Consider the following 9869-nt stretch of genomic DNA (forward strand, 5'->3'; position numbering starts at 1 on the left):
CCCAGAAAGAGCAGCATAAGAACCCATTTATGAGGATCAGAATGACGCCAGTCCTCTGTATTGTGAGCAGCTGGCAAGTCTGGCATTGGTGTTGCTGCAGCTTCCTGAGGGGTGGGATGGAGTGAGTTGGCAGGGAGGTTGGTGCTCTCTAGGGGAGCCCATCCATTTCTTCTGCCCATACATCTGGGCAGGGACACTTCAACTTCATCAACAGCTGAAATCTAACTGTTGAAAATTTGTGTTGAACAAAAAAAAAGGAGAAACCAACACAGAATAAGTACATATCTAACCCAAGTAGAAGAGGGGTGGATCTACACAGAGGAGGGGAAACATGATGCTACAAATAAGTCAGAAATTAAATAATTATAACAAAAGGGGGAAAAAAATTATGTAAAAAAATAGCATAGAATTTTGTTTGCTCTCTGGCGCCATCTGGTGTTGCATGTTTATAACACATTCAAAGTGTTGGGGGTGTGTGGGTTTTTTTGGACTAATGTAGCCGCGTCCCAGATGTCCTCAAAGCATCTGACATGAAGACAAGATTGGACCAGCCAAACTGTCCAGAACTCTGCTTAAAATGGCAGCCCAACTCCCTATTTAATCAGCCCAACTCCCTATTCATCCCCTCCTTCCTGAGTCAGTCTCCGTGGAGCAGCACCAGGATTTACCATATTTTCCGTGTATAACACCCACCCACGTATAAGATGCCCCCTGTTTGGGGGACTCCAAATTAAGAAAATGGGGGGCGTCTTATACCTGTGTATTAGACGCCCCCAGTTTTTTTTAAACATAATTTTAAAAGGAAAAACCCTAGTTTTATACATGGAAAAATATGGTATTTGCTCATTTAAGACAAAAGCAACTTCCCTGTGCACTTTTTTGGTAGAAACCGGCCTTGAGGGAAACAAAGCGTCGACAACCTTGCCGGAAAAGCCCCTTTGAGTCAGCCAGAGCTTTTTATCTCCAGCCCTGTCTAGTCCCATAGGCCTCCACCAAGGAATAGCCTGTACTGATCAGCCTTGGGCATCCAAAAATGAAGACTGTAGGTCTCAACAAATCCCCCAGAACTCTAGGCCACCACCCCCATCTTGGTAACCACCTGGCAGAGATGAGCACCCCAAGCGAACAGACTGCAAGCTGCCACCAGGATCCGTCCCTGCAGCTCGCTCCCTCCATTAACTGGGGAGGGACGAAGCACCGCTGTAGCTGGGGCAGGAATGGACACCTGAATCCTCAGCTCCACTGGAAATGGATATCGGAATGGAAGCAGAAGCTGCTGAGGAGACCAGGAGTGAGAACCCAGTGCCGGATTTACGTATAAGCTAAACAAGCTATAGCTTAGGGCCCCACTCTCTTGGGGGATCCCAAAAAATGTAAAGGGGGGAAAACTGGAAGTACATTTCCGAAATGTAAGATAAAAAACAAATGAAACAAAACCTACATACAGAAACAGTGTTTTGTGTTGTGTGGGCTCCTGTGATGTAAGTCATGGGCCCCGCCTGCTAGGCTGCTCCCTAAAATATCACTGGTTTGCTCATTTCTATATATAGGGTGTCTCCATTCTGCATGGGACGCGGGTAGCGCTGTGGGTTAAACCACAGAGCCTAGGACTTGCCGATCAGAAGGTCATGGTTCGAATCCCCGCGACAGGGTGAGCTCCCGTTGCTCGGTCCCTGCTCCTGCCAACCTAGCAGTTTGAAAGCACGTCAAAGTGCAAGTAGATAAATAGGTACCGCTCCGGTGGTAAGGTAAACAGCGTTTCCATGCGCTGCTCTGGTTCGCCAGAAGTGACTTAGTCATGCTGGGCATATGACCCGGAAGCTGTACACTGGCTCCCTCGGCCAATAAAATGAGATGAGCGCCGCAACCCCAGAGTCGGTCACGACTGGACCTAATGGTCAGGGGTCCCTTTACCTTTACCTTTACATTCTGCATGGAATGGTTGCATGGCAACATGTGCAAATGTCTTGAGATACCTATTAGGCCCATAAATTACCATATAGCATATATTCAACTCAAAAAAACAGTGGCAATTTGTTGTTGACAAAGGGCAGCTGGACATATAAAAGGCCCCATTCCCTTCACTAGCTCCTCATCAAACCTAAATCCAGCCCTGTGAGAACCACAACCCCCAGATCAGGTTGGCACCTATATCCATTCTCACCTGAGGTGCCAGAACATCCCCTGGGATCGGAGGTGGAAGAGGAAGAATGGATGCTGGTGCATTTAGCCAAAGCTACTCCTGAATGTTTTAACATCAGCCAAAGATTACTCGGTTGCATCAAGTCAAAAGACAAACTGTTTGTCCTCGTATTCAAACCGCTGGCCAAAAACCACAGAGCAGATAACAGTGGAGGCGGCGTGGCTGAGGTAGAAGGTCGGATCAAATGGATGTCCTGGGGAGGTGGAAAATGGGCACAACATCACCCAAGATGCCAGGATGCATCCTGTGGTCAAAGGAGAAAGAATATGCCTAATGGACACTGGTGCATTTAGCTAAAAAGGCTTCTGAATGCTTTAACAGCAGCCAGAAATATGCAAACAAGCTTCTCCAGCTAGATGAAGCCATATAAACCTCTGCACATGGGCAGGAACTTGCCATGCCATGGGAGCCAGTGCAGAACTCCAGCCAGCCCCATATCTCTACAGTTTAAAGGGAATACTAGAAAGCTTTGGGGGCTTTCTAGAAATTCTCCTCAATTCTATTTAAATTTCTTTGAAACTATTTGTCAAAGAAAGGAAAGAAGAAAAAATATTTTACATTTACATTTACAAGAATACACAGGCAGAAAACACAGAATGGCACCTGGGTTATTTCATGTGCAAACCGTGGCCCAGAAAATGAAACTCTGCAGAGTGAAAATGAAATTCACTACAGAGTGAATTTCAAGAGTTCCTTAAGACAATGACTTGGAAAGCTGTGGTAAAAGAGAGGCAGCTTTGCCTTTTCAATAGCTGAGAGGAAACGAGGAAAGGGGACAAGGCCATCTTGCAGTTTCACCCAGCAATGCAATTCCAAGCCATCCTCTGGGGAACCTTCCAAATTCCTCAGGGACTCATGAGGCATGTATAGTAATTAATTAATTTCAGAATGAGGCATGTGTAGTGATTACTTTATTTCAGACGGTAGCTGTTTAGAAGGGCCATCGAGAAGGGCTTACTCCAGGGGGGAGAAAGAGGGCAGGGGAACCTTTTGAATCGTCATGAAAGGAAGGAAGGAAGAGGCATGTACCTAAAGGGAGCCATTTTGAGCCTGGCGTTCATCTAGCCTCTTCATGGCGGGAGAGAGGGAAAAGGCGGGAAAACACCTCCGCTAGAGGATGGCTCCATTGACTCTGCTCAGTTTGCTCACATCCCTTGTCTGGTCTGAGGAGAGAGAAAAAAGGTTCATATTTCTCCACAGAAACAATCCTGGGACTCATTTGGTTCCTCACCAGATGTCTCACCCCTTAAGTCTCTGAGGGAAGAGGGAATGGAGGCAGACAAGCCGGAGGTTTCTGAGGGAAGGTGCTGGGTGCTCAAAAAACCACAATCTGATACCCAAAATGCAGAAGTTACACTACACACATCCACAAAAAGCAGAGCCAGTTTAAATTTATTGTGAAAAATTACAGGTGGCAGTGATCGCATCGCACAAATGCAGAGCCCCACACCTTTGCAGATCTGGAACGCAAAGAGCAGGCATAGGCAAACTCAGCCCTCCAGATGTTTTGGGACTACAACTCCTATGATCCGTAGCTAACAGGACCCGTGGTCAGGGATGATGGGAATTCTCTTCTAGTATTCCCTTTAAACTGTAGAAATATGGGGCTGGCTGGAGTTCTGCACTGGCTCCCATGGCATGGCAAGTTCCTGCCCATGTGCAGAGGTTTATATGGCTTCATCTAGCTGGAGAAGCTCGTTTGCATATTTCTGGCTGCTGTTAAAGCATTCAGAAGCCTTTTTAGCTAAATGCCCCAGTGTCCATTAGGCATATTCTTTCTCCTTTGACCACAGGATGCATCCTGGCATCTTGGGTGATGTTGTGCCCATTTTCCACCTCCCCAGGACATCCATTTGATCCGACCTTCTACATCAGCCATGCCGCCTCCACTGTTATCTGCTCTGTGGTTTTTGGCCAGCGGTTTGAATACGAGGACAAACAGTTTGTCTTTTGACTTGATGCAACCGAGTAATCTTTGGCTGATGTTAAAACATTCAGGAGTAGCTTTGGCTAAATGCACCAGCATCCATTCTTCCTCTTCCTCTTCCTCTTCCTCCTCCGATCCCAGGGAATGTTCTGGCACCTCAGGTGAGAATGGCTATAGGTACCAACCTGATCTGGCGGTTGTGGTTCTCACAGGGCCGGATTTAGGTTTGATGAGGAGCTACTGAAGGGAATGGGGCCTTTTATATGTCCAGCTGTCCTTTGTCAACAACAAATTGCCACTGTTTTTTTGAGTTAAATATATGCTATATGGTAATTTATGGGCCTAATAGGTATCTCAAGACATTTGCACATGTTGCCATGCAACCATTCCATGCAGAATGTAAAGGTAAGGTAAAGGGACCCCTGACCATTAGGTCCAGTCGTGACCGACTCTGGGGTTGCGGCGCTCATCTCACTTTACTGGCCGAGGGAGCCGGCGTACAGCTTCCGAGTCATATGCCCAGCATGACTAAGCCGCTTCAGGCGAACCAGAGCAGTGCATGGAAACGCCGTTTACCTTACCGCCAGAGCGGTACCTATTTATCTACTTGCACTGGCATGCTTTCGAACTGCTAGGTTGGCAGGAGCAGGGACCGAGCAATGGGAGCTCACCCTGTTGCGGGGATTCGAACCGTGACCTTCTGATCGCCAAGTCCTAGGCTCTGTGGTTTAACCCACAGCGCCACCTGCGTCCCATGCAGAATGTAGGCACCCTATATATAGAAATGAGCAAACAAGTGATATTTGAGGGAGCAGCCTAGCAGGCGGGGCCCATGACTTACATCACAGGAGCCCACACAACACAAAACACTGTTTCTGTATGTAGGTTTTGTTTTATTTGTTTTTTATCTTACATTTTGGAAATGTACATCCAGTTTCACCCAAGAGATCCCCCAAGAGAGTGGGGCGCTAAGCTAGAGCTTGTTTGGCTTATACGTAAATCCGGCACTGGGTTCTCACTCCTGGTCTCCTCAGATACCTACAAGATCAAAAGTTTATTGAGGACTGGGGAAAACTAGTGGAGTACTGGGGATGGATAAGTGATAATGAAATAACGTTAGTGGCATTTAAAGAAGCTCTGTAAAAGTTTAAGAAATATTGTAAGAAAGGAAAACAGGGGTGGAAGGGTAGGTTAAAAGGCAATAGAAAATTTAGTAAATGTGTAATTAAAATGTTTAATTCGGATGATTGTCAGAAAGGCTGATGGAAGTTCAAAAATGGAAAAATTTATTAAGTTGTAATGTACATTTATTTTTCTTGATGAAAATTAATAAAAATATTATTTTTTTAAAAAAAGTTGAAGTGTCCCTGCCCTGATGTATGGGCAGAAGAAATGGATGGGCTCCCCTAGAGAGCACCAACCTCCCTGCCAACTCACTCCATCCCACCCCTCAGGAAGCTGCAGCAACACCAATGCCAGACTCGCCAGCTGCTCACAATACAGAGGACTGGCGTCATTCTGATCCTCATAAATGGGTTCTTATGCTGCTCTTTCTGGGATTAGGGTGTATTTATCTGAAACAATGGATTGCAACAGGTGCCTACCTTGGGCAGGGGGCATGGCTATGGGAGCTGACATGAGCAGCTCCTGCACCTCAGAATTGACCACTACACCAATGAGACCACTACAACCAGGGTTGTTGTTGTTGTTTAGTCGTTTAGTCATGTCCAATTCTTCGTGACCCCCTGGACCAGAGCATGCCAGGCACTCCTGTCTTCCACTGCCTCCCGCAGTTTGGTCAAACTCATGTTGGTAGCTTCGAGAACCCTGTTCAACCATCTCTTCCTCTGGCGTCCCCTTCTCCTTGTGCCCTCCATCTTTCCTAGCATCAGAGTCTTTTCCAGGGAGTCTTCTCTTCTCATGAGGTAGCCAAAGCATTGGAGCCTCAGTTTCAGGATCTGTCCTTCCAGTGAGCACTCAGGGCTGATTTCCTTCAGAATGGAGAGGTTTGATCTTCTTGCAGTCCATGGGACTCTCAAGAGTCTCCTCCAGCACCAGAATTCAAAAGTATCCATTCTTCGGTGATCAGCCTTCTTTATGGTCCAGCTCTCACTTCCATACATCACTACTGGGAAAACCATAGCTTTAACTATACAGACCTTTGTTGGCAAGGTGATGTCTCTGCTTTTTAAGATGCTGTCTAGGTTCCTGGAGCAGGAACCAGCAAGCCACTCCAGTATCCCTGCCAAGAAAACTCCATGGACAAAGACAACCAGGATTAGTGGAAGGCAATTTGCTACTCTAAATCTCATACTGATTTCTTCCCACCCAAAACATCTGGAGGGCTGAGTTTGCCTATGCCTGGAAAAGAGGGAGGAGATCCTTTGCCACCCATGAGGGGCTCTGGTTTTATGCGCCACAACCCTCCTGAGGCATCAGCACAACAACAAGCCTTGTCCTGTGTCTAGCTGGTCTTGTGAATGTCCTGTCAGGCCTGGGCAGATCCCCCCCTCCCCACTTTTACACACATATACATAGCAAAATGGAGACTGGCCATCTAGGGCAGCCATTCACCTCAGAAAGAACAGGCAGCTTGTTCCTTCCTCTCACTGTGCGTGGAGACAGGTGCAAAAATGGTGGTTGCACCTTGACTGTTACCCTCCTTCTGCCTTGCCCAGCCCCATGGGTGCCTTTTGCGGTTTCCCCATACCCCCCCAACTTTAAGACAAGTTTCCCTTCATTGGGTGTGTCTGTGTGTGACAGAGGTGGGTGCAAAAATGGTGGCCGCACCTCATCCAATAGCAGCCTTCTCATGCCTGACTTGGCCTTGGGTTTGGGGAGGATTCCTGCCCTTTTGGCTGCCTCCAACATGTGCTCACTTATTTTATTTCGGAGAGGGAGCGAGGTGTCATTATTAGTATGGGTTAGGGATAGAATGGCAGCCCGTGTGTGCATTCGTAGCTCAATTTCTCTGCTGTTGTTTTCTCATAATCTTCATTATTATTGTTGTTGTTGATTAGTCATTTGGTCGTGTCTGCCTCTTCGTGACCCCATGGACCAGAGCACGCCAGGCACTCCTGTCTTCCACTGCCTCCCGCAGTTTGGTCAAACTCATGCTGGTAGCTTCGAGAACACTGTCCCACCATCTCGTCCTCTGTCGTCCCCTTCTCCTTGTGCCCTCCATCTTTCCCAACATCAGGGTCTTTTCCAGGGAGTCTTCTCTTCTCATGAGGTGGCCAAAGTCTTGGAGCCTCAGCTTCAGGATCTGTCCTTCCAGTGAGCACTCAGGGATGATTTCCTTCAGAATGGAGAGGTTTGATCTTCTTGCAGTCCATGGGACTCTCAAGAGTCTCCTCCAGCACCAGAATTCAAAAGCATCCATTCTTTGGGGACCAGCCTTCTTTATGGTCCAGCTCTCACTTCCATACATCACTACTGGGAAAACCATGGCTTGAACTATACGGACCTTTGTTGGCAAGGTGATGTCTCTGCTTTTTAAGATGCTGTCTAGGTTTGTCTCATTATTATTAGCAGCCTGAAAATGTATGTGTGTGTTGTGTGTGTGTTGACTTTGAATGTGTTGTTGCTTCCAGTATCGGCAGTTCTGAGGTTAGGACTGCAGCCTGTGTCTGTGCATAGCTGTCAACTCTTCCCTTTTTAAAGGGAAATTTCCTTATTCCGAATAGGATTCCTCGCAAGAAAAGGGAAGAGTTGACAGCTATGTGTCTGTGTGTGTTGCTGAATGCTTTTGTCATCTCAGCATTATCATCCTAGCAGAGCATTATCTCCATTCCACATTGTGGGAAGAAGATGTGGCACAATAAATGTGTGCGCTGCTGTTGCATGCTTCTTGTTTTCTTTGCGAAATGGGAATACAGGGCGGGAACCAGAACAGGAGAGCATGCAGGGAAGCAACAGGGGCAGCAGGGACCAGCTTTCAGAACCAAGCTAAGACACTTTTCAGTTCAGTTAGGTACTAAATATTTGTAGAAGTGCAATTCTTAAATGTTTCTAATATATTTGCAAGGGGAAAATATGTGGCGGGGGAAGGGAGAACAGCTTGGCCATGTCCCCTTGACCCCCTTGGCCATGCCCCTGAGACCATGTTCCCATGATCTCCTAGCTGTCAGATCAGGTCTGAGGGACACCAGACACCATGGGTTGACTCTGAATAAATGCCATGGGGTGCCTGTAAAGGTAAACGGACCCCTGACCATTAGGTCCAGTCGTGACCGACTCTGGGGTTGCGGCGCTCATCTTGCTTTATTGGCCGAGGGAGCCAGCGTACAGCTTCCGGGTCATGTGGCCAGCATGACTAAGCCACTTCTGGCGAACCAGAGCAGCGCACGAAAACACTGTTTACCTTCCCGCCGGAGTGGTACCTATTTATCTACTTGCACTTTGATGTGCTTTTAAACTGCTAGATTGGCAGGAGCAGGGACCGAGCAACAGGAGCTCACCCAGTCACGGGGATTCGAACCGCCAACCTTCTGATCGGCAAGTCCTAGGCTCTGTGGTTTAACCCACAGCGCCACCCGCGTCCCACCGGGTGCCTATAGGGGGAAAATATTCTCTAGGTGACCCACCTCTTCCCCATTGCACATCTAATATAGAGAAACCCTTGCCGCTGTGAGAGATTGCTCACACTGAGCCAGCCAGGAACCATTTCTGACAGCCTGATGAGTCCCAGGGAGCCATGCGTTGTGTCTCATGTGGAGTTTCAGCCATGGTGGTTGGCAGCAGGTGGTGCAACAGCTAACACTGGACTACAAATCTCCAAGTAATGTGCTCTTAGGGCTCTAAGGAGGCAGCAATTTCCACCCCATCCTGTGCTTATCACAAACTCAACACCCTTCATGTTCTGCTACTTTGCGTTCTTCCTCTGAAACCTGTGCTGTCCATTTTACTATCCGCAATGGCCAAAACTAAGGGACGCGGGTGGCGCTGTGCTCTAAACCACTGAGCCTTGGCTTGCCGATCAGAAGGTCAGAGGTTCGAATCCCCACAACGGGGTGAGCTCCCGTTGCTCGGTCCCTGCTCCTGCCCACCTAGCAGTTCGAAATCATGTCAAAGTGCAAGTAGATAAATAGGTACCACTCCGGCGGGAAGGGAAACGGCATTTCCGTGCGCTGCTCTGGTTCGCCAGAAGCGACTTAGTCCTGCTGGCCACATGACCCGGAAGCTGTACGCCGGCTCCCTCGGCCAATAAAGCGAGATGAGCGCCGCAACCCCAGAGTCGGTCACGACTGGACCTAATGGTCAGGGGTCCGTTTACCTTTACCTTATGGCCAAAATGAAATAATTTCAATGCATTTCAATGGAAGGGGGATGTCAAAAATTACGCAAAAAGTAAAATAAATAAATACATACATACATGAAATGGTTACGGGCTTTAAAAAGCAATGGTAGTGTATACCGCTTGCTTCCATTTCTGGTGGAATTCTCTAAGATCCCTGTTTTCCTTTAAGCTCTCCAAACAAACTCAACTTGGCCATCGCAAGATGCCTCTGGGGCAAAGTTAATTGCTCGCCAACTGTAAAAGGTAAAGGTAAAGGTACCCCTGCCCGTACAGGCCAGTCTTGACAGACTCTGGGGTTGTGCGCCTGTCAGAGCTGCCCGAGGTCCCAGCTCACAAAGGACCAACGCCAGTGCGTTACTATTTACAAAAGTCTTTATTGAAGTTCAGTTTCGATTTCAAAGCCGCGGCGCGCAGCTCTACGTCCTAAACTCTAGACCACT

This window comes from Podarcis muralis, chromosome 7, assembly GCF_964188315.1.
Source record: "Podarcis muralis chromosome 7, rPodMur119.hap1.1, whole genome shotgun sequence".
NCBI lineage: Eukaryota > Metazoa > Chordata > Lepidosauria > Squamata > Lacertidae > Podarcis > Podarcis muralis.